Source organism: Pituophis catenifer, unplaced genomic scaffold, assembly GCF_029215685.1.
Source record: "Pituophis catenifer annectens isolate HBS135680 unplaced genomic scaffold, rPitCat1.0.hap2 SCAF_5, whole genome shotgun sequence".
Classification (NCBI taxonomy): Eukaryota; Metazoa; Chordata; class Lepidosauria; order Squamata; family Colubridae; genus Pituophis; species Pituophis catenifer.
Window position 1 is genome coordinate 102,974,995 of NW_027256885.1, and position 26,711 is coordinate 103,001,705.

General features: G+C 40.3%; 1 pseudogene; it reads right to left on the reverse strand.

Annotated features, from left to right (window-relative positions):
* Positions 1-3,738: 3,738 nt before the first annotated feature.
* Positions 3,739-8,932, reverse strand: LOC139317754 (E3 SUMO-protein ligase KIAA1586-like; annotated as a pseudogene).
* Between the last annotated feature and the right edge of the window lie 17,779 nt (positions 8,933-26,711).

Below are 26,711 nucleotides of genomic sequence, written 5' to 3' on the forward strand. Positions count from 1 at the left end.
ACTTGCTTGCTATGGCTGTCATTGAAATGGGGGGAGGGGGAGCTGTCTGGATAGTTGGGAGGGGGGAAGTGAGCTGGTGGAGTAAACTGGAGAAAGTTTTCCTCAGTGTTTCTCTGCAGCTGGGAGGTGCACTGATAACCAGTCAAGGTCAACTGTCCTGGCATACCAGAAGGATGGAGCCATCAGAAGCTGCACCCCACATGACCCCTTGGGGGGATGTGGATTGGATAATCCTGACTGGACCATTGGGGGGAGGGTTTTAAGAATGTTTTCTATATGTAAGTTTCGAGCCTATTGCCTCAGACCTTGCTTTTCTTTGGTTGCATTCAGTTCATACTCAGTAAAAGTACCTTTCTCTATGAAAATGGAGTCGGGGTTTTTCTTTCTTGAGTATTGAAAGGAGGCATACCTGACACAGGCATTTCATGAAGATTTTAAAGAAAGTCTAGGTATACTAGTTGAGAGAATGGAAAAAGTAGAAGGGGAGTTAAAAGATGTTAAAGAGATGATTGGAAAAAATGAACGAAACGAATTCAACAGGTGGAAGAAAAAGCAGAATTGACAGAAAAAAGAATGGGAGAGCTGGATGAAAGACTTACAACAACTGATAAAAACCAGGAAAAAACAAATATTTCTTTAGAAATGGATCGTGCAGATTATTATCTAAGATTTCAAAACATAGAAGAGAAGGGGGAAAACATAGCTGAAATAATGGCAGAGCTGTTGGCGGAATCAATGGAGGAAACTAAAGAAAATATATTAAATGAGATTGATGAGATATTTAGAGTACATACTAGATATGCAATGAAAAATAAATTACCTAGAGATGTGCAGGTAAGATTTACCAAGAAAGCAATTAAAACAGAGGTATTACAGACAGCAAGGAATAATCCAATAAAATGTAAAGGTAGAGAGATAGTGGTGTTGAAACAAATACCTAGAAGAGTCAGAGATCTGAGAAAAGAGTACCAGTTTTTGACAAAATGCTTAATTAAAAAAGGAGTGAGTTTCAGGTGGTTAATACCGGAAGGTATATTGGTGAATTGGCAGGAAAAAAAACCACAGATTGGATTCGTTAGAGAAGGCGGAATTATTTTATGATCAATATTTGGGGTTACAAGAGGAGGAAAGATTGAGAGAGGAAAGAGAGATTAGATATCAGGAAGAAACTGTGAAAGAAAGAGAAGAACAAACAAAGGAACAAGAAGAAAGAGCAATAAGAGAATGGGCAAGGTCAAAAGACGCTAAAGATCAAAGCAAGATAAGAATAACAAGATCAGCAAAAGCTATTAACAAGTAAACTATGGAAGAAGAAATAAGAGCAATATTGATAAATATAAACAGACTAAATTCGGCAATAAAAAGGAAAAGAACTTTCAATAAATCGGACAAATTAAAAATGGATATAATACGTTTACAAGAAGTCCATATTAGAAAACAACACAAAAAACTTTTGCAACATCCAAAATTGGGAGACTTATTTACTGCATTGACACATCGAAGTAAAAGAGGTGTAGTATTATACATTAAAAAGACATTAGAACCTAAACAAATATTTGCTGATGAAGAAGGGAGGATTCTTATGGTGGAAGTAACAATGAACTATTTTATTTATTTGTCAAGAACGTATTAGGTAATAAGTGTAAACATGGATTGGATACATAAAATAGATACAAATAGAGGAAACATTAGGACAGGGATGGTAGGCACGCTGGTGCTCTTATGCATGCCCCTTACAGACCTCTTAGGAATGGGGTGAGGTCAACAGTAGACAGTCTTAGGTTAAAATTTTGGGGGTTTCGGGATGAAACCACAGAGTCAGGTAGTGCATTCCAGGCATTGACCACTCTGTTGCTGAAGTCATATTTTCTGCAATCGAGTTTGGAGTAGTTCACTTTAAGTTTGTATCTATTGTGTGCTCGTGTATTGTTGTGGTTGAAGCTGAAGTAGTCATTTTAAAAAAAAAAACAAAAAGTTTTTTATTTTTTATATTCAAACAACCAAACATTACACAATCAATTATCATGAATCATTTTATCCCCACCCAACCCCCCCCCTCCCCAATTCCCCCCCCGACTTCCCAGAGCAAAAACAGGATATAGCATTTAACAAACATAAGCTAAAATATGCTAGCTATTACAGAATTCAAAACTCTCTCACACTTGTTAACTCCCCTTTTAAAAATTATACTTCAACCTTCCTTTTGTAAATTCTCTTATCACATTTCACATTTGTAAAAAAAAAAACCCATGATCTTATTTTAAACATTTTAAAATCTCTTAATACAGAACATTCTCCAAAATATAAGTTTCAAAACTTTCAAAAAGTTATCCATTAAATTTTAAGTTATCCACCTTTAGACTTCAATACTTTAAAGCTACCATAAAATTCAGAAATTATCCAACTTTAATTAATTCTTTTAACATCATGAGACAATCTCCAAAATATGACCAGTCTTTCTTTCTTTCTATATTTTTTCCCCAGTCCTTCTTCAATAATACTTTCTTCTTCAGCATTACTCCTCCCCCTGCTCCAACTTTAATTAAATCTTTTAACATCATGAGACAGTCTCCAAAATATAACCAGTCTTTCTTTCTTTCTATATTTTTTCCAGTCCTTCTACAATAATACTTTCTTCTTCAGCATTACTCCTCCCCCTGCTTTTATTTTCAAAAATGTTTGGGTTTGAAATTGTAGTTGGTATGTCTTAGGAATTCGTTCTCTTCTTGGGGTTATTTCCTTTAGTTTGAAGCCCCCATTTCGACTCTTCCTGCATTTGTAATCCATCAGTTCATTCCTTATATATTGATTCTGTCTGTAAAGCCAAAACTTATCAAAATATTTATCAACCTGCAGTAAAGAGTCTTCTTGCTGTTTCTCAGTTAATTGAATGGAAGTCTCCTCCAGAACCTGTGATTTCGGTATAATAACCTCCATCTTAGCCCCAACAATGTCTCTTTTGTCCTCCAAAGGCACATTGTCCTGATTGATTTCTTCCTCTTTTCCAGCCAGCAAGTCATTATTATTCCCCAATTTAAAATCTTGAATAGTTCTTTTAATTATCTGTCTCATCTCAGCAGTAAAAGATTTTAAAAAGTCTTTTAAGTCCTTCGCAGTCACTACTTGTAAGTTTGCTGACTCATATAATCCATCTTTAATTTCAGCCATTTTTCAATTGTCTCTATATATTTGTATTAATTTGGCTATCAGGTCATTAACTCAAATTATTTCCAAGCAAGTTAAGGATGTAAGTTAGTTGAAATCAATACCTCAGTCTTTTCCATTCCACTTCCACTTTAAATCTTTTTCTTAAGTAACCCGATAGCTTTAACAATGTTACTGTTGTTAACAAGGACTTTCACTTATAAGTGAAGGCACCATCTTTCCCTTTTTAAACGGAGTTAACATACAATACTTGCATTTGTAGTCTCCTGGATTAACTCTGCCAGCATTCAAAATCCGAAATTCAAATTCTTTATAATCTTTCTAGTTGCTTTGCTGGCGTGGTTGCGACGCTTCGGTCTGCTTATTTTTAAGCAGACTCGTCCCGGCTCCAGAGCTTTGAAGGGCTTTCAGGGAGCTCTCACCCTGCAAACCCCAGGCTTAAAAGAAAAAAAGCCTGGGGGTCTAGGGGAGCTCTACCCAGACCCTTCTGCTCTTCTCTCCCCCCTTTTCCCTGGGGGAGAGTTTTAAAGCCGCTAGACAGCTGATTTTCACTGTTCTAGCAGCTATACGGAGTCACGGGGCTGGAGCTCCTAAAAGGAGCTCCGTCAGCGTTTCACGGAGCCACCGGAAGTCGAAGCTGAAGTAGTTATTGACAGGTAGGACATTGTTGCAGATAATTTTATGAGCTACGCTTAGGTCATACCAAAGGCGGCGTAGTTCTAAGTTTTCTAAGCCCAGAAATTCAAGTCTGGAGGCATAAGGTATTCTGTTGCAAGCAGAGGAGTGGAGGACTCTTCTTGTGAAATATTTCTGGACACGTTCAATGCAGGGGTGAAATCTAAAATTTTTCCTTACCGGTTCTGTGGTCGTGGCTTATTTGGTGGGCGTGGCTTGGTGGTCAGGTGACTCGGTGGGTGTGGCTTGATGGTCAGGTGACTCAGTTGGCATGGCTTGGTGGTCAGGTGACCGGGTGGGCGTGGCCAACTCAACGTCACTTCTTCACCTTTTTGACCTACAAAAAGAAAATATACCAATTATTTCATGCAATTAATACTTAAATAAGAATAAACAAAGTACACAAAACAATAAGAGGTACACAAATACTTACATAAGAGCAATAAAAGTGTTGTCTTCGATGTCGCTTCTTGCACCAATGATAATAATGACCTACAAAAAGAAGATATAATATGATATACAAATCTAACCATTTAATACTTAAACAAGAATAAAAGAAGTACACAAAACAATAAAAAAACAGTAAAAGAGGTATACAAATACTTACATAAAACTGTTAGTCGCCTTTAGCTATAAGATGTTTCCACATAGCTATTTCAGTGGCACTCTCCTCACTTTCACTTTTCTTGAACTTGACGCGTGGATCATTGGCTGAGTGATGGTGTTCTCTGAACCACTTTTTCACTGCAGGAATAGGGTCCCATTTTGGAAGAGGTAGGCCAGTAACAATGATGGTCATGAGGTTGGTTAAATTGGAAATGGTTAGGCAACTTCTGCTCTCTGAACATATGAAGTTCATTTTCGAAAAACCCCTTTCCGCTTCTGCAGAACTTACTGCAATTGCTCTGACAATATTTTTTGCTTTTTTAATACTGTCAGGAATTGCATACCTCTTCGAATCTCTTAACACATTCTCCACAAAATCTCTATAGTCGTTGATGTCAATGTTGTAATTGAAAATGTCACCAAATGTGCACAGTTGTTCTTCAGCTGTTGTCCATGGAATGACTATTTCCTCAAAATCCCAGTACTCTGGCACCAAAAATTGTAGAAACTGTACTTTATTTGTGGTGTTTTGCAATTGGCTACCAGTTTTTAAATGCTCACAGTCCATCAGCCGTTTCTGCAAACTTTTGATGATACTGTCTAAAAGTCTTTCCCAATGAAGACCAACAAAATGATGATTTTCTATGAAGTTTATATTTCTGAAGGTTTCTGAAGTAAGTAGTCCATCGACTTTTCTTTCGTATGGGCTCTTTCCCTTTGTAAGCAGTTCAAAAGCTTTTATTGATCTTCTCACCAGTTTTTCAGCCTTTATTATGTCCGTATTGCGCGCTTGCAGTGCAGTTGAAAGGAGTGAGATTTCCTCCAAAATATTGATCATCAACGCCGAATCATTTAAGAAATATTTATTTTCCAGACGGGCAGCCATACCAGAGTATTTTGCATTTTCATAAAAATATTGATGTAGCACTGGATAAGCATGCCACACAGCTATGGTTACCCGTAAACTACAGGCAGCCCATCTTGGTCCAAAAACTCAACCAATCCTTATGATGTTAATTTCAAGTTCTTCGGATATTTCATCAAGTTCAATCTGGTTCTTATTGGATTGCTGGAAAATGGAGCATATCTTATCAATAAATATTTTAAAATGATTTACTTGCTTTATTTCCTTTATGGCATCATCTAAAACAAGTTGGAGGCGATGGTTCAAGCAGTGTCCATAGCTGGGGCAGAACACAGTGCCATATGATGATGTTTGGAAACTCTTTTGCTATTCTGGTGCTCACTCCAGATTTTCTCCCAAGCATAATCGTCTGGCCGCCCTGTTTAGGGTGACCCGCTCCCTGCTCCATCCGGGAGTGCGGGAGGATCCCTTGGAAGGCAGGGCGGAGGATTTTGGACAATACCTGTATGACAAAATCGCTCAGATCTGGGGGGATTTGGACTCTGACTGGGTGGATCAGGGCAGAGTGACGAGGAATAGTCTTGAGAATGTTATCTGGGAGGAGTTTGACGCTGTGACTCCCGATGATGTGGACAGGATTTTGGGGAGACTTAGTGCGGCCACATGTTTACTGGACCCGTGTCCCTCCTGGTTGGTACTGGCTTCCCGGGAGGTTACACGAGGCTGGCTCCAGGGTGTTATCAACGCTTCGCTGAGTGAGGGCCACTTCCCCGCTGCCTTGAAGGAGGCGGTGGTGAGGCCTCTCCTCAAGAAGCCGTCCCTGGATCCGGCAATATTGGCCAACTACCGTCCTGTCTCCAACCTTCGCTTCATGGCAAAGGTTGTGGAGAGTGTGGTCGCGCGACAGTTCCCACAATTCCTGGAGGAAACATCTTATCTAGATCCGTTCCAGTCAGGTTTCAGGCCTGGGCACAGCACGGAAACGGCATTGGTCACGTTGGTTGATGATCTCTGGAGGGCTCGGGACAGGGGTTGCTCCTCTGTTCTGGTCCTGTTAGATCTCTCAGCGGCTTTTGATACCATCGACCATGGTATCATGCTGCACCGGCTGGAAGAGTTGGGGGTGGGAGGCACCGTGTTGCGGTGGTTCTCCTCCTTTCTCTCCGACCGGTCGCAGTTTGTGTTGGCAGGGGGGCAGAGGTCGACCTCGAGGCCTCTCATCTGTGGAGTGCTGCAGGGATCGGTCCTCTTGCCCTTTCTGTTCAACATTTATGTAAAGCCACTGGGTGAGATCATCCGTGGCTTCGGGGTGAGATACCACCAGTACGCTGATGACACCCAGCTGTACATCTCCACCCCAGGCCACCCCAATGATGCCCTTGAAGTGATGTCCCAGTGCCTGGAGGCTGTGCGGATCTGGATGGGGAGGAACAGGCTCAAGCTCAACCCTTCCAAGACTGAGTGGCTGTGGCTCCCGGCATCCCGATATAGTCAGTTGACTCCATCACTGACTATTGGGGGCGAGTCTTTGGCCCCCACAGAAAGGGCTCGCAATCTGGGAGTCCTCCTGGATATGCAGCTGTCCTTGGAGGAACATCTGACAGCTGTAACTAGGGGGACCTTTAGTCAGGTTCGCCTGATTCACCAGTTGCGGCCCTTTCTTGATCGGGATTCCCTGTGCACAGTCACTCATGCCCTCGTCACCTCTCGCCTTGACTACTGCAACGCTCTCTACATGGGGCTCCCCTTGAAGAGCACCCGGAGGCTCCAACTGGTCCAGAATGCAGCAGCGCGGGTAGTGACGGGAGCAGCATGGCGCTCCCATGTAACACCGCTCCTGCGTGAGCTGCACTGGCTCCCAGTGGTCTGCCGGGTGCGCTTCAAGGTGCTGGTTATCACCTTTAAAGCGCTCCATGGCATCGGGCCTAGCTATCTTCGAGACCGCCTGCTGCTACCGACGACCTCCCATCGTCCCGTGCGCTCCCACAGAGAGGGCCTCCTCAGGGTGCCATCAGCCAACCAATGTAGGCTGGTGACCCCCAGGGGGAGGGCCTTCTCTGTGGGGGCACCTACCCTCTGGAATCAGTTGCCCCCAGAGATAAAAGCCTTGATAGTACAGTGGTTTAGTGCACCCTGTTATTAACACAGCTGCCTGCAATTTCTGCTGGTTCGAATCCCTCCAAGGCTCAAGGTTGACTCAGCCTTCCATCCTTTCTAAGGTAGGTGAAATGAGGACCCAGTTTGTGGGGGCAATAAGCTGACTTTGTATAAAATATACAAAAGAATGAAGGCTATTGCTTAACGCATTGTAAGCCGCCCTGAGTCTCCGGAGAAGGGCGGCATATAAATCAAATTAACAAAAAAAAAAAAAAGGAGAATCCAAGACCTTAGTGCCTTCCGCCGTGCCCTTAAAACCCACTTTTTCCAGCAAGCCGGGCTGGCTTAAGAAGAAATTTTAAATGTTTTAATTGGTTTGTATTTTTAATTTTGGGCCAAATTTATATATATTTTAATTGTTTTTTAATATTTGTATTTTATGTTTTTTAATTCTGGCTGTACACAGCCCTGAGTCCTCAGGGAGAAGGGCGGTATATAAATTTAAAATAAATAAATAAATAAATAAATAAATAAATAAATAAATAAATAAATAAATAAATAAATAAATAAAATAATGCTGGCACCATCAGAGCAGAACGCTATTACATTTTTTTGTAGGTAGTCCCGGGTAAATCCAACCTTATGTACACTTTCAAAAACTGCAGAACATATTGTCTCTGCATCTTGCTTCTTCAATTCAACAAGCTCAACGAAAATTGTTGGTGGGTCCTCTGAGTCCTCAACTTTTACAAAAACTATCAAAACTGGTTTGCAGGATACTGTTGAGGCTTCATCAATGATCAGACATATTTTCAGATTCTGTGCAATGATGTTGGTAAACATTTGGGTTTTAATTTCATTTGCAATGCACTGAACTATTTTCACAACCATTGGCCTTGAATGCAATCCTACTCCCAGATCTACTCCATTTTCAGTTTGTAATTCTATCAATTCCTCTATGCTTGAAATTGGTCTGCATGCTTTAGCCAGGCTGTAAACAGTTTTGAACATTTTAGAAGTGGTGCCAAATTCCCTTTCAGAAATCTTGTCCATTGCTTTTGTTATGGCTTCCTGCTCATCTTGTTTTACGTTGTCTCTACAAATGGTGTGCGATTTCGATACGAAATGTCCTCTCATTTTCTTCCTTAGAGATGCCTGGTGCACTTCCTTGTTTTTCCCAGCCGGCTCAATCTTGAAAAGCTTCCACTCTTTGGACACATGAATACCGCTCTCTATTGCGAAGTCATGTTTCGCACAGTACTTACAACTTAGTTTCTTGTTTGAAACTTCCAACCCATCATACTACTCTTGGAAGTAGCTGTACTGTTGCATGGTCCAGCAGTCTGGAAGAATGCTTCCAATTTCAGGTGCGGCAGGTGACTCTATACTTGATTTGCTGCTTTCTCTGGTTTCAGGTGGTGGTGCTTGTGGCACTTGGGATGGTTTTGGTTCCACTTCTGCTGGTTGTTGTTCAAGTTTTGGTTTCTTGGCCAAGAAACCCATCAAAGTCTGTTGCCTTTTCATCCTTCCTGTTAAAGGCGGCAGCTACTGCAAAAAGAAAAAAAAAGGAGCTTTGTTAGCTGATGACACACAATGTAAAAGCACACAAAAAGTTCAAAAAGCTCAAAAACCAACTTTCACACATTACACACACACAACTCAACACAACACAACACAACTGACTCACACACAATGTAAAAGCAGCTGTGCTTGACCCAAAATGGCCCCTGCAACAAGCAGGAACCTCACACAGCCACAAAAAGCTCAAAAACCAACTTTCACACTTTTTCCACACAAAATGCCACATACAGCTTTGTGAGACTGTGTGTGTTTGTGTAGCTAGAGTGAAACACTGCAGAAACACACCAAATCTCAGAAAGCTGCACAAATATTTTATTTTATTATTTTATTTTATTTTATTTATATTTTTAGATAAAAGCAGCTAAATTTAAAGCCTTCTAAACTTTAAACGGCTATGTCTAAAAAAAAAAACTCCTAAAAAACCCCCAATTAACTATTTTTTTAAAGCTCCCAAAAAAAGTAAAAAAAAACCCAGTTACTTACCCAATTGAAGGCACAAGGCAGGCAGATTCAGTTGCTAGCTGATGCAATTGATTGCAGGGATTGCAGCAAGTGAAGCAAGACAGGCATTGCGACCAGTGCCTCGGGATTTGGCCTGAAGAGCGAAGGTAAGCAAGCTGGAGGCTGGGGAGAAGGTGGGTGGTTAGCTAGGTGGCTTAGCCTGGGGACCCGGGGACCAGGGAGGCAGCACGAGGCCCGCAAATGATCCCCGGCAGCTGCACGAACTAAGGGATGGGGGGGCGGCATGCTAGGCCACAACCGGCAATGCTTACCTTTTTGAGCGAGTGGCAGTTGGCGAAGCTTCTGAGCAAGGCGAGACAAGGTCCGAGAGAGGCGAGGTCCAAGCGGGCAGGCCTCAGCGAACTTTTGGGTGAAGTAGCTGGGCCATGTAGAAAGGGGAACTTATATAGGCTGGGGGTGGGTGGGCTGGAAGCGTCGAGTGGTGGGAAAAGCGAGCGAGCCGGAAAGAAGCGGCAAGCGACCAAGCGGCCAAGTGGGTGACTGGGCGATTGAGTGGACATGGGCGGGGGGGGGGGGCAGGGATTTTTGCTACTGGATCGGTCAATCCAGTCTGAACCGGGAGCATTTCACCCCTGGTTCACTTGTATTAATGTCCGATATGCAGTGCAGATTCCAGACAGATGAGCTGTATTCAAGAATTGGTCTAGCAAATGTTTTGTATGCTCTGGTTAGTAGTGTGATATTACCGGAGAAGAAGCTATGCAAGATTAGGTTTACAACTCTTAATACTTTTTTGGCGATGTTGTTACAGTGGGCTTTGGCACTTAGATCATTAGATATGAGTACTCCAAGGTCCTTGACAGAGTGAAGGTCATCTACAAGGTCACGTCCACTCAGCTTGTATTTTGTGTTCTGGTTCTTTTTGCCAATGTGTAAGACAGAGCATTTGTTGGTTGAGATTTGGCGTTGCCAATTGTTTGACCATTCCGACACAAAGTCAACATCTTTTTGAAGGGTAGCAGCATTGTCTGTGGTGTTAAATATTTTTACATCATCAGTGAAGAGAACGCAGTTGCTTATAATATGATCACAAAGGTCATTTATGTATAGTATGAAGAGTGTTGGTCCTAGAATGCTGCCTTGGGGGACATCACTATTAACAGGTGCAGGATTTGGTAGGGCGCTCCCTATTTTGACCACTTGTTGTCTGTTTGACAGGAACGCAGCTATCCAATTATGTAGGGGTCCAGAGATGCCATAGGATTTTAGTTTTAGAAGTAGTTTGTCATGTACCACTGAAGTCTTTACAGAAGTCTATGTAAATTGTGTCTATTGCTTTGCCCTGATCGAGATTTGTAGTCCATATGTTCTTGCAGTGTAGAAGTTGTAGATTACAAGATATTTTTTTTCTGAAACCAAATTGTTTATTAGAGAGTAGGTTGTTTGTTTCTAGGTAGACTGTAAACAAATACTTTTAGTGGCGATATATGCCCCAAATGATAATCAAGAAGATTTTTATGGAAAATTACACAGAAAAATAATAGAATTTGAGTATGAAAATATTTGCATGATGGGGGATTTTAATGCAATAACAGAAGTTGATTTGGATTACAAAACTACAAAGATAAATAAGAAGCCTAGGAGAACTCCCCCAAAAGCCCTTTTCACAATGGTGGAGGAATTAAGTATTCAAGATGCTTGGAGAGGAAGATATCCGAAGGAAAAACAACATACTTTTTACTCAAACAGACACATGTCATGGTCTAGAATAGACATGATGTGGATGTCAATTGATTTATTAGCTAATGTACAAGATATAAACATTGAAGCAAGCACATGGGCAGATCATAATCTGATCACAATTAAATGGAAGGGACAAAAAAAGATCAAGATGGACATTAAATCAAACAATATTAAATGAAAAAGAGTTTCAACATTATATAGGGATGAACTGGTCTTCTTTTTAGAGAAAATAAAAAGGAGGATACCTCATTACAAAATGTGTGGGATACATACGAGGACTGGCAATGACTTACTTGGGAAAAAGGAATAAAAAGAAAAGACAAATGCAAAAAAAAAAACTGGAAGAGGAGTATAAGAAATTAGAGATGGAGCTGCAGAAAGATAGACAAAACAAGAGAATTAAAAACCAAATGGACTTGAAAAAACATGAATTGAATTTAATTGAAAAGGAGGATTTGGCACTTAAAATAAAGTCTTCCAAACAATTTTTTTTTGAAAATACAAATAAACCAGGAAGATGGTTGTCATATAAAATGAAAAAGGAGAGGGGGAAAAACTTACTTAATCAACCAATAGATGAGGAAGGAACTGTATGTTATCGAAATGAGGAAAAGAAAAAAATAGTACAGAACTACTATGAGAAACTCTATAAACAAAAGACAATCTCAGGAGAAAAGATAAAACAATACTTAGAAAAATCTGAATTACCCCAAATACCAGAAAAATACAAAAAGGCATTAGAGGAAAGGATAACGATGATGGAATTAACAGAATGTATTAAAAAACAAAAGAATGGCAAAACGCCGGGCCCAGATGGACTGCCAGCAGAGTTACATAAAACATTACAGGATGTAATAAGTAATACAATGCTGGGAGTTTTTAATGAACTCCTGGTAGAAGCAAAGATACCAAACTCATGGATGGAGGCATATATTACTCTTATACCAAAAGGAGATACAGACCTTCAACAAATAAAAAATTATAGACCGATTTCTCTGTTAAATGCGAATTACAAGATATTTGCATCAATAATGGCTGATAGACTAAAGAGACTGTTAAATGAATTTATACATATAGATCAAAATGGTTTTTTACCTAAGAGACAGATTAGAGATAATATGAGAATAATTTTGAATACTTTGGAATATTATTAAGCACACCCAGAAAAACAAATGGCGTTGATGTTTTTGGATGCACAGAAGGCGTTTGACAACGTGAATTGGCAATTTATGATAAAGCAATTACAGACTATGGATTTTGGGGGGAGATTTATAAATATGATCAAAACAATTTATTATAAACAATCAGCAAAGGTGATGCTAAATGGAGACATGACAGAGAAGGTTAATATCATGAAAGGTACAAGGCAGGGATGTCCTCTATCCCCATTACTATTTGTGTTGACATTAGAGGTATTAAATAGAAATATAAGACAAAATGAAGAGATAAAAAGTATGAGAATTAAGAAAGAAGAATATAAATTACAGGCATTTGCAGACGATTTAGTGTTTATTTTAGAGGAGCCGCAGGAAGTAGGGCCAAAATTAATAAAACAAATAGAAGAATAGGGAGAAGTGGCAGGGTTGAAAATTAATAAAGATAAAATGAAAATATTGGTGAAAAATATCACAGAGAAGCAGAAAAGGGAGTTAATGGAAAAATTAGATATTCAGATTACTAAAAAGGTAAGATACCTAGGAATTCAATTAACAGCAAGATGCATAACGATTAAGGAAGATAATTACTATAAATTGAAAAGACAAATTGAGATGGACTTGGAGAGATGGGAAAACTTACAATTATCATTAATGGGAAGAATAGCAATAATTAAGATGAATATATTACCAAGATTGTTGTTTTTATTTCAAACAATACCAATAAAATTAGAAAAAAATACTTTGGAAATCTTAATAAAATAATAATGAAATTTATATGGCAAGGGAAAAAAGCAAGAATTAACATAAAAATGTTACAAGATGCAAGATTTAGAGGAGGATTTGGACTACCAAATTGGGAACTATATTATCAGGCAGCAACATTATCATGGATGAAAGAATGGATTGTATAAAGAAATATAAGGTTATTGACATTGGAGGGACACGATTTACAACTGGGTTGGCATGCATTTTTATGGTATGGGAAGAATAAGATACACAGCTATTTTCAAACACATTATGTAAGAAATGCTTTATTAGTAGTATGGGAAAAAGTTAGAGAGAAACATTACTTGAAAATACCAACGTGGCTTTCAACAATGGAAGCGTTAATACATCCAAATATTATCAATATGGGAAATATTATTAGATATAAAGATATTTTATCAGAAAAGGGGGAATTGAAAACGAAACAAGAATTAGAAGAACAAGGGATTGATATGGTTTGGTATACACAATTGCAAATACAATCGAGATATGAAAAAGATGCTAAGTTATACGGTTTTTACTTGGAGATGACAGAATTGGATGAGATACAGGAACGGAAGAGAGAATGATTAAAAAATTGTATAGTTATTTACTTCGTATTAATTTAGAAGAAGAACAAGTAAAAGAAACAATGATAGCATGGGCGAAAAATTTTGGATATACTAGATAAATGGCAGCAACTATGGGAAAGAAATTATAAGTTAACAATGGCAACAGCCAGGGGTGAAATCCAGCAGGTTCTGACAGGTTCTGGAGAACCGGTAACAGAAATTTTGAGCAGTTCGGAGAACTGGCAGAGGAAATTTTGAGTAGTTCAGAGAACCAGCAAATACCACCTCTGGCTGGCCCAGGAGTGGGGTGGGAATGGAGATTTTGCAATATCCTTCCCCAGGAGTGGGGAGGGAATGGGGATTTTGCAGTATCCTTCCCCTGGAGTGGGGTGGGAATGGAGATTTTGCAGTATCCTTCCCCTGCCATGCCCACCAAGCCACACCCACCAAGCCACACAACACCACACCCACCAAGCCATGCCCACAAAACCGGTAGTAAAAAAATTTGGATTTCACCACTGGCAACAGCATATAAAGAGAATTTGTATAAAATGTTTTATAAATGGCATATGTCACCAGAAAGATTGGCAAAAATGTTTAAAGATAAATCAACTAAATGTTGGAAATGCCACCAGACACCAGGATTGTATTACCATATGTGGTGGACATGTGCAGAAGTGAGAAATTATTGGGCAAAAATTCAGTGGTGAAATGTAAAATTTGTTACTACCAGTTCTGTGGGCATGGCTTGGTGGGGGGGGGTTAATATGACTGGGTGGGCGTGGCTGCCTTTTTTTTTTTTTTACTTCTAAAAGCATTTTTTCTACAACCTCTTCAGCTGAAGAGATTGCAGAAAAAAAATGCTTTTAAAAGCCTCTGACGATCCCAGCTGAGCTGCGCGATCATCAGAGGCTTTTTTTTTTACTTTTAAAAGCATTTTTTTGGCTGAAGAGTTTGTAGAAAAAATGCTTTTAAAAGTAAAAAAAAACTTCCGGCGGTGATGTCATCGTGAAGAGGGTGAGGAAATGGGGCACCATTTCTGGAACCCAAAAAACTCTCTGTTAGAAGCTCTTTCAGACCACTCTCGAAACTGTAGGGATCGGGAAATAAAAGAGGAAGTCCTGAAGCCCCCAGGCGATGAGCTATCATCAGGGAGGACAAAAGATGAACCTCTTTAAAGCTGGTGGAGAGGAAGTCGGCCTTTAAGGCAGATAGGAGTGATGGTGGCCATCTAGAGCGAAGCAAAGAGTGAAAACAGCAGTTTCAAGTGGCAGATTGAAAGAGCCCCAGAAGGAGGAGGCAAGTAACACGGAGAAGCGTGGACTGAGGTGGGCGCAGAAAGGACGGACTGATAATGGTGGCGGATCAAAGGAGAAGCGCAACAGGAGGAAAAGGAGAACAGTGCGAGGAAGAAGGAACCCAAGGAGTGATTAAGCAAAACTGGAGGACTGACAGAGTTAAGACCCTGAGACAGAGGCAGAGGCGGAGAGAACTGGAGACGGTGATAAACTGTATAACTTAATTAACTCTAAAAGGTAAAGAAGAAACTAAAGAATTTTTTGAAATACCTGTGGGATTTAAAAAGTGATTGGTGACTGTAGCTGGCTTAAAGAGAGAGACTAAGATTTGGAAAAATAACTACAACTACAGCTACAGGCAAGACTGGAGAAGTGAAGGAACGTCAAGTAATAATAAGGAAAGAACAAACAAATATTTTTATTCTTATATTTAATAAATTACACATTCAGTAAAGTAAAGTAAAATATAGGGGGAAAATGGGAATTATATTAGAGTTATAATTGTATATTGTACTGCGAATTTATAAAATTTGAAAAGGGGGAAGGTGAATGAATTATAATTAGATTGATTGAAAATATTGTAAAGTAAGAATCGAGAAGCTGCAAAACAATAATTAATTATAGTGTGATATTGTTTTTTTTTGTTTTTTGTTTTATTGAAAAAGTTTTAAAAACAAACATATTTTCCCCACAAGCCCCCCCAACCCCCCCAACCCCCCCTCCCCCTCCCCGACTTCCCAGAGCAGAACACAAGGTATTTCTATTGATCTTTAACAATAATCTAAATTGCATAACCAATCAATAAACTAACACCCCTATAAAAAAAAATTTCTTAACCCCCCCATATATAAAATCCTATTTCTTAAACATAATACATCTAATATCACTTATATTACACTTATACAAATAAGAAAAATCATTCATAAGCTATTTGATATTTTTTGGTCTGGTACTTATTTTGTATATAATCAATCCATCTTCTCCAGTCCTGTATGTACCTTTCTTGTGTGTGATCCTTCAAATATGCTGAAATTTTAGCCATTTCAGCTAAATTAGTTACTTTCAATATCCAATCTTCAATAGTAGGCAAAAAGTCCTTCTTCCAATGTTGTGCTACCAGCAATCTTGCTGCTGTTATCAAGTTAAAAATCAATTTAGTCTCTGCAACTGTACAATCCATAGTTATACCCAGTAAGAACAACTGTGGAGTAAATTTCAATCTCTTTTTAAGAATATTCTGCATCACCCACCAAATCTTTATCCAAAATGCTTTGATTTTTCTACAAGTCCACCATATATGATAATAAGTTGCATCATCACAGTCACATCTCCAACATTTAGCTTGCACATTAGAATACATACATGATAATTTTTTAGGATCTAAGTGCCATCTATAAAACATTTTATAAAAATTTTCTCTTAAATTTTGTGCTTGTGTAAATTTCACATTTCTAATCCAAATCTTTTCCCAAGTTTCCATCATTACTGGCTCTTGAAAATTTTGTGCCCATTTAATCATACAGTCTTTAACCAATTCAGTCTCAGAATCTATTTCCAGTAAAGCACTATACAACCTTTTAATATGCATTTGTTTTTGATCTCTAATTTGTTTAACCAAATTCTCCTCATTTTGCACAAAGCCAGTTTTTTGATCTTCCTTCCATCTAGCTTGAAGTTGACCATACTGAAACCATGTATAAATTATACCTTCTTCTCTCAGTGTATCTAAAGATTTCAAATACATTACCCCCCTTTCCATAATAAGAAGCTCTTTATAAGTAATCACCTCCTGTTTTTGTTCTATACTTATATTTTCTATTGCATGTCTAGGATTTGCCCATAAAGGTATCTTATAATTTAACTTATATTGATATTTTTTCCAAACCCTTAACAAAGCATTTCTTAATATATGAACCTTAAATACTTAAATAGCAGCTTCAAATACAAAATTATACAAAAACAACTATGAGATACTTTGGCAGAAGGTACAGAAGGATATGGAAAATTGGAAAAAATTACAGTTGTCTTTATTGGGAAGAATTGCAGCAATTAAAATGAATGTTTTACCAAGATTTTTATTTCTGTTCCAAATGATACCTGTGCTTAAGAAAGATGAAAATCTGAGAGAATGGCAGAAAGGTGTTAATACTTTTATTTGGGCTGGGAAAAAACCCAGAATAAAAATGAAAATTATACAAGATACACGGGAAAGAGGGGGTCTTAAAATGCCTAATTTAAGATTATATTATGAAGCAGCGGTTTTATCACAAATCAGTGATTGGTTTAATTTAACTGAGGGGAGAATTTTGAATTTAGAAGGTTATGATTTGTTATATGGATGGCATGCCTATTTGTTATATGATAAAAAAGTGGATAAAGTATTTAAGGTGTGATATTGTTAAAGTGTTGAAGTTCTGTATTTATATAAATGAAAAGGTGTGTATACAGGGGGAGAAAAATCAACGATTAATATTTATATGTTAGTGTGGGAAAGTTTTACACGAGCATTAAAAATGTCAACAACAGCCACCATAATGAAAACAGGGAAAAAACCAACTGTAAACACCACAGCAACAGTGGCATCACCACTACAGCAAAAAACAATAGATAGCATGATAGGAAAAGAAAAAGAAAAACCGAAAATGACACTAAATGCTATGCAGAATATGTTTCAAATGATTCAGGAAACCCTATTAAAAACACAAGAAAAAATGGCAGAAAACCATGAAGAAATGAGAACATTTCATGCAGAGATTAAAAATGAAATAGGAGAAGTTAAGGAGGACATTAAGAATATGAATGATAAAATTGGGGATATCCAACAATCAATAACAGAAAACGAACAAAGAATTAGAAAAGCAGAAACAAAAATAGACCAAGTAGAGACAAAAGTAGAGGTAATGGAGCAAAAAGCTTTCCAACTAAATAAGGAATTGTCTGATTCAATAGTGATGCTCGAGATGGAGAAAGCCTCATATTTTTTGCACTTTCAAAATATAATAGAAGAAAAAGATGAAGATTTGGGAGAAAAAATGGTGGAGATAGTGTCAGAAATAATACAAAGAGACAAACTAGAAATAAAAGGACAATTGGACGAAATATATCGCGTACATACCAATTACATAAGAAGGCATCGATTGGCGAGAGAAGTGCATGTTAGATTCTCAAAACGAACAATTAGAGATGAAGTATACAGAAAGTCTAGAGAAGAAACATTGACATATAAGGGTAAAGAAATCACAATTTTAAAACAAATACCCCGAAGAATCAGAAACCAACGTCAACAATACCAGTTTTTAACATCCCAATTGATCAGATATAAAATAATGTTTAGATGGCTAACACCGGACGGGATCTTGGTCACTTGGCAAGACAAAAAATACAAAGTAGACACATTAGAGAAATCAAGAGAATTCTATAACTTGCACTTTACCCAGGAGGAGGTACAGGAAAGTAAAGAAGAAACAAAGTAGAAGCCAGGAAGAAGAGCAAATAGAAGTGGAGCAAGAGAAAGAAGTAAGAAAAAGTCAAGAAAAAGAAAGAGAGGAAAGAGAAGGCGCGAAAGCAAAAACATGGATGGAAACAAGATACACCAAAAAACAACTACATTAGGCAATGGAAGAGGCAATCAAACTTCTCTCTGTAAATATAAATGGATTAAATGCACCGAAGAAAAGAACTCAAACATTTACAAAACTACGAAAATTAGAAGCAGATGTGATATGCCTTCAGGAAGTACACATCAAAAAAGGGTACCAAAAAATATTAGAAAACCCAAAATTAGGAAAATTATATACATCTCTGATGCAAAAAAAGAAAAGAGGAGTAGCGGTTTATGTAAAAGAAAGGATAGAATCGAAATTAATATACGCAGATGAGGAAGGTAGAATGGTGATGGTTGAGTTAGAAGTAGAAAAGAAAAAAACATTATTAGTAGTAATATATGCCCCTAACCAAAATCAATAGGAATTTTTTAAAGGAATACATTAAAAAATAGTAGATCTAGAATACGAAGATATCTGCCTAATTGGAGATTATAACGCGATAGTAGATCCGAAAAAAGATTATAAAAGTGGTAAAAAAAATAAGAAAAAGAAAGAAATACTTCCAAAAGAATTCTTTAATATGGCTGCGGAAATAAACTTGAGAGATGTTTGGAGGGAAACACACGAAGATGAGAATCAATATACTTTCTACTCTCATCCACACCAATCCTGGTCTAGAATCGATATGGCTTGGATGACTCTGAATATTAGGACTGGGGTAGGAAAAATAGAGATAGGAGTAAATCAATGGGCAGATCACAACCCAATACTTATAAAATGGAAAGGAAAAAAAAGGTTTAGGAGGTGGACAATGAACCAAAAATATGTAAAGAAAAAGAATTTAAACATGTTAGAAAAGGAATTAGAATTATTTTTTAAGATAAATAAAAAAGAGGATACCTCCTTACAGAATACCTGGGATACAGCAAAAGCATACATAAGGGGTCTGATGATTGCATATATAGGGAAGAAAAACAAAGAGAGGAAACAACAGCTAGATAAATTATATGAAGAATTAAAAAATACAGAATATAAACTACAAAAATATCCCCAAAACAAAAAAAATAAAAGAGGAATGGAAAACAATTAAACATAAACTAAATTTGATTAATCAAAAAGAACTAGCCCAGAAAATAAAAATGGCAAAACAAAACTATTTTGAGTTTGCGAATAAAACAGGTAGATGGTTGGCATATAAATTGAAAAAAGAAAAAGATAAAAGAACGATATACCAACTCAGAGATGAAAAAGGGGAAATCCAATACAGAAGAGAGGCAAAAAAAGAAATTATCCAGACATTCTATTCAAATTTATACAAACAAGAAGAAGTAGAGGAGGAAAAAATAAAACAATATATAGAAAGATTAGAAATGCCAACAATTACAGAAGAACAAAGAGAAATATTAAATAGACCAATAACTAAACTGGAATTGGAATTGGCACTGAAAAAGCAATAAAACAATAAAACACCGGGGCCAGATGGGCTACCGGTGGAACTATATAGAACCGTACAGGAAACAGTGGGAGAAACCATGTTAGAGTTATATAATGAGGCTTTGGAGAAGACAAAAATTCTGACAACTTGGACAGAGGCAATAATTACTATCATACCCAAAGAAGATACGGACCACCAATTAATTCAAAACTACAGACCAATCTCCTTGCTGAACACAGATTACAAAATATTTGCAGTAATAATAGTGGAAAGAATCAAAAAAGTATTAAATAATTATATACACTCCGACCAAAATGGATTTCTGCCTGGCCGTCAAATCAAGAATAATATGAGAATAATAATAAACACATTAGAATATTATGAATCACATCCAGAGAAACAAGCTTCACTGGTTTTCCTTGATGCCCAAAAAGCATTCGATAATTTAAATTGGACATTTCTAAAGGGACAATTAAAAATTATGCAATTCGGAACAAAATTTGAAAAAATTATAGGAGAAATTTATACAAAACAAACAGCAAGAATAATTATGAATGACGATGCTATAGATCAATTCGACATAACAAAAGGGGTTAGGCAGGGATGCCCACTTTCTCCACTATTTTATATCTTAACATTGGAGATCCTTTTAAAAAAGGTTAGGGAAGACCAAGAAATTAAAGGGTTAAAGATAAGGAGAGAAGAATACAAGGTTCAGGCCTTCGCTGATGACCTTGTGTTTATAGTAGAGGAACCATTAGAATCAGCACCAAAATTGTTTAAGAAAATAGAGGAATTTGGAGAAGTGGCAGGATTAAAAATAAATAAAAATAAATCGAAATTAATAACAAAAAATCTCACAAAGAAACAAGAAAAAGAATTGGAGAACACTATACAAATTCAAACAACGAAGAAAATAAAATACCTAGGGATTTGGCTATCAGCAAGAAGTTCATCAATAAAAGAAAACAATTACAATAAATTAATAATACAGATAAAGAAAGATTTAGATCATTGGAGAAACTTACAGATCTCACTAATGGGAAGAATTTCCACCATTAAAATGAATATTTTACCAAAACTCTTATTTCTATTTCAGGTCACTCCAATAAAATTAGAAAAAAACGTTTTTGAAACACTGAATAAAATAACATCCAAATTTATATGGCAGGGGAAGTGTCCACAAATTAAACTTAAACTACTACAAGATACAAAAGATAGAGGAGGAACAGCACTCCCTGAATGGGAAATTTACTACCAAGCGTGTTATGTAAATAGGTTTTCTTGGCGGGAAGTTTGAACTAACTGACCCTCAGCTGATTGGCTGACCACCACAGCTGCAAGGTATATAAAGGGAGCTGTTTCCCTAGGTCAGTCACTGGGTTCTCACCATACAATAAAGAGCTGTTGTCACTCACTGCCTGGCTTGCTGCGTCCTCATTCACCCAACTTAACATTGGTGATGAAGGTGGGATCTTTAGGCCAGAAGCCAAGGGAAGAGCTGAAGCCACAACTGAAAAGAGCTGAAACCACGTTCCGAGAGAGAAGCGGAACGCCTGACTCGAGAATCCAGCCAGGCGAGCGAGCGGAGCACCGGAGAATCGCGAACGATGTCTGCCTACACCCCGCCAGCGCCTGTCAACCCCAAGGAGGAGAAGTGGGGATCCTACATGTCCTGGTTCGAGTGCTTCATGGTGGCCAACGACCTGCAAGGGCTACCGGACGTGCGGAAGAAGGCCCTGTTCCTGAGCCACTGCAGACCACCGGTGTTTGACACAGCCGAAGCCTTGTCGGAACCAAATTCGTTCCACACCATTTCATGGTCAACGCTGCAGACCCTGCTGAAAGACCACTATGCCCCAACGCCTTCCAAATACGTCCAGCAGTACGAGTTCTGGCAAAGGCTGCAGCAGGACGGCGAATCGATCAGCGAGTACGTCACTGCCCTGCGTAAGGCCGCAAACCAGTGTGAGTACCAAGACCTAGATGAGATGCTCCTAGAGCAACTAATCTGCGGAGTGAAGGACGGCCGGCTACAACGGAGACTACTTGCGAGATCAAACATAACCCTGCACATCGCCCTAGATGAAGCAAGAGCACAAGAGTCGTCCGTAAAGGCCGCCGAGAGACTGCAAGGGTCCATCCACGGCCGGACAGCGCAGAGGTCGGCGACCGTGCACCATGAAGCCGTAAGCACCGAGAGCGAAGGGGAGTCTGAGGAGGAAGTCTACCGCACAGAGCAGTCCAGGCCGGACCGACGAAGACCCAGGGATGACTGTGCCAGCTGTGGAGGCCCCCACCCCCGACACAACTGTAAGTTCCGGGATGCGATCTGCCGGTTCTGCAAGAAAAAGGGGCACATCGCTCGAGTCTGCAGAGCCAAGCAAGTACAAGGCCACAAACCACGAGGCCAAACCAGCCAATCCGAGACTGCACCGCGCCGGAGGCCCAATAAAGATAGCGGAAGCTGGAAGGGCGCGAAAATTGAAGATATTTATTATTTATTATTATTTATTAATCAAATTTCTATACCGCCCTACTCCCGAAGGACTCAGGGCGGTGAACAGCCAAGATAAAATACAGATAATACAAATATTAAAAAAATCCCTTAAAATTATTAAATATTTTGGACGAAACACAGATTAAAACACCCAATTTATAAAATCACAAATTAAAAAATTTAAAAAATTTAAAAGATGGGAGTTAGGCCAGGCCAGCTTGCTGAAATAGAAAAGTTTTGAGGCCTACACCATCCGCATCGGCCAGACCTGCACCTCTCCTGGAGAGAAGACCTACACCGCAGTCGAGATCGAGGGACGTGAGTGCCAGATGGAGATCAACACGGGATCCCCCATATCCATCATGCCGTGGGCCAACCTCAAGAAAGCCATCCCCAGCGCACACAAGCGGCAGCTCCAACCACAGCGACGCCGGCTAAAAGACTATCAAGGAAACCGCTTCCCCGTCAAAGGAATAGGCAAGTTCCAAGTGCGATACGGGGAGTACAGTGAGAGACTCCCCCTCACCATTGTCAGCGGCAAGCTCCCAAGCCTCCTGGGCATGGACTGGTTTCGAGCCCTGGGCATGGGATTCACCGGAGTGAGGAACATCCAGAGCACCCTGAGAGACGACCTGATACAGGAGTTCCAGGACGTGTTCGACGAAAGGCTTGGCAAGTATGTGGGGACCCCTATCTCGTTCAACCTCGACCCCAACGTTGCCCCGATCCGTTTAAAGTCTAGGAGGGTACCATTCGCCCTGAAACCCAAGATAGACATCGAGCTGGACAAATTAATCAAGCAAGGGGTGCTTGTGCCAGTCGACCACGCCAAATGGGAGACCCCAATTGTGACACCCGTGAAACTGGATGGGTCAGTGTGCATATGCGCCGATTATAAATGTACAATTAATAAGGCTCTGCAACAGAGCGCTTATCCGGTCCCAATTGTACACCATCTGCTGCATTCCCTAGGCCCCGGCAAGATCTTCGCCAAACTTGATCTTGCACAGGCGTACCAGCAGCTGCCAGTAGATGGTGCTACCACGGAGGCACAGACTATCGTAACTCATAGAGGGGCCTTCAAATGCACCCGCCTACAGTTTGGAGTTAGCATAGCCCCCGGACTTTTTCAAAGTACCATGGAGCGGCCGCTGCAAGGGATCCCTGGGGTGGTCCCCTATTTCGATGATGTACTCATCACAGCGGAAGACGAACAACAACTGGGGGAGAGGCTGAGAATGGTTTTAGAAAAATTCAGAAATGCAGGACTTCGGGTCAAATGCAACAAATGCATGATCACAGTCCCCTCCGTAGAGTTCCTGGGGTACTGAGTAGACGGCACCGGCATACACCCCACCGAGAGTAAAATCAGGGCAATCCAAGAGGCCCCCACCCCTAAAGACAAGGTGGAACTACAGGCGTTCCTGGGACTGCTTAATTTCTACGCAATTTTCTTAAAGGACAAGGCAACAGTGGCTGAACCCCTACACAGACTGTTAGCCAAGAAGTCCACATGGAAATGGGGGAAGGCCGAGGACAATGCATTTGCAAACGTTAAGAAATTGCTGTCAGCCGAGAGTTTCTTGATTCAATACAACTCAACGCTTCCCTTTGTTTTAGCCTGTGATGCGTCTCCTTTCGGCGTGGGAGCCGTCCTGAGCCATAGACTCCCGAATGGCCTAGAGGCACCCATCGCCTACTACTCCTGAACTCTGTCAAGCGCCGAGAGGAATTACAGTCAGCTTGACAAGGAGGCCCTCGCCGTCGTCTTGGGAGTAAAAAAATTCCATGAGTACCTGGGTCTCATCACAGGAGACCGACCAACACCGGCAGCCCTATCGCCCAGGATGACACGCTGGGCCATCTTCCTCGCAGCCTACTCATATCGCCTGGTGCATCGACCAGGGGTGGACATGGGAAATGCCGATGCACTCAGCCGCTGCCCACTACCAGACAAGCTGGAAGACCCCACACCCGGCATCCCCATCCTGCTGATAGACGTTTTGGACTCGGGGCCCATCACATCAGCAGAGGTAGCTAGAGCCTCAAACAAAGACCATGTGATCCCGACGGTCGCAAGTTGGGTGACGAGGGGGTGGCTGGAAAAGACTGGGAGCGGGGAATTCAAACAGTACACGAGCAAACAGGATGAACTAACAATGCAAGGGGGGTGTTTGCTATGGGGCGAACGGGTTATTGTTCTCTTGTGCCTAAGGGAAAAAGTCTTAACACTGTTGCATGAGGGGCACCCTGGGATTGTACGGATGAAGGGACTAGCCAGGAGCTACGTCTGGTGGCCCAACATGGATGCAGACATTACCGAGTGGGTGGGGAGATGCCAGCCCTGCCAAGAGTCTAGGCCAGATCCACCGACAGCACCGGTGAGGGAGTGGGAAAGACCCAAGGAGCCCTGTTCCAGGATCCACATAGATTTTGCGGGACCGTTTCATGGACAGACTTTCATGGTCGTAGTAGATGCCTTTTCCAAGTGGCTAGAGATTAAGCTCATGAGGGCCACTACCACCGACGTGGTTATTAGGGAGTTGAGGCAGTTATTCGCTACCCATGGGTTACCGGACATCCTAGTGTCAGACAATGGGCCCCAATTCACGGCCACACAGTTCGAGGGGTATTTAGCGGATTTGGGGGTCAGACACGTCCTATCGGCCCCGTTCCATCCGGCTAGTAATGGTCAGGCTGAGAGATTTGTAAGAACGGCCAAGGAGGCCCTCTCACGCCTAGGACCCGGGGACTGGCAGGAAAGAATAGATCGATTTCTCACAGCCCAGCATTCCACACCTTGTACAACCATAGGCCGAAGCCCGGCCGAGCTATTAATGGGGAGGAAGCTCCGAGGGGTACTGGATAGGCTAAATCCCAACTATTCCCCTGAGGTTTTCAACGGGGGGAGAGGAAACTCAGGGAGTTCACCATAGGGACTCCAGTCCACGCCAGGAACTACGGGAAGGGCCCACTCTGGGAAGCAGGAAGAATCACAGAAATCACGGGGCCCAAATTGTACAGAGTAGACATGGGGGACGGGAGAGTTTGGCACAGGCACATAGATCAACTGAGATGGCGAATCACCACAGACACCGAGGAAAACTTCAACGAACCGCTCCCTGACTATCAGCCAGAACCACAAACTACGTCAAGCCCGAGTGCAGCGGAGGACTTATCTGACAATCCTGGCATCCGGAGCCGCCCCAGCGAAGAGTTTCCACTGGCCGGAGAAGTCGCCGCCCACAAAGAGATCTCGGAGGGTCCATTGGCGGGGCAGGGAGAGACAGGGAATCCCTCCGACCTGCTCGACGCCGCCCCTCCAACTGAACTGCACAGGTCGACTAGGATACGTACACGCCCTAGTCACCTGAGAGACTTTGTATGTAAATAAAACCCAAAGTGACTTCTGGGAGGGGAGGAGTGTTATTTAAATAGGTTTTCTTGGTGGGAAGTTTGAACTAACTGACCCTCAGCTGATTGGCTGACCACCACAGCTGCAAGGTATATAAAGGGAGCTGTTTCCCTAGGTCAGTCGCTGGGTTCTCACCATACAATAAAGAGCTGTTGTCACTCACTGCCTGGCTTGCTGCGTCCTCATTCACCCAACTTAACAAAGCGGCTGTGTTATCCTGGGTAAAAGAATGGATGGAATTAAAAAAAATAGAATACTAACAATCGAAGGACACGAAATACAAGTGGGTTGGCATTCTTTCCTATGGGATGAGAGATACAAAACACATACCTACTTCAAAAGGCACACAATAAGGAATGCACTATTACAAATTTGGCTAAAAATCAAAAAACAGCATTACACGAAAATACCGATCTGGTTTTCACCACTAGAAGCAGTAAGGCATCCAAATTTAACAGAACTTAAAAAAGTAATTAGATACAAAGACTTAGTTGAACAACAAGGAAAATTGAAATCAAAACAACAGTTGGAAACAGACCTAAACAGAGAAATCGACTGGTGGACTTATACACAAATCCAATCTAAACACAAGGAACATATAAAAGCATACAAAATCTATAGAGAGAAACAAGAACTAGATAAAATTATATTAGAATCAGAAGAGAAACTAATTAGCAAAATTTATAAATTTTAATTACGATATAAAATGGAGGAAGAAACAGTGAAGGATACAATGATCAAATGGGTGCAAAATTTTAAATATACAATAGATTTGGAGAAGTGGGAAAAATTATGGCAAGTGAACGCAAAATTAACACTAGCGGTGGCATACAAGGAAAACCAGCTGAAGA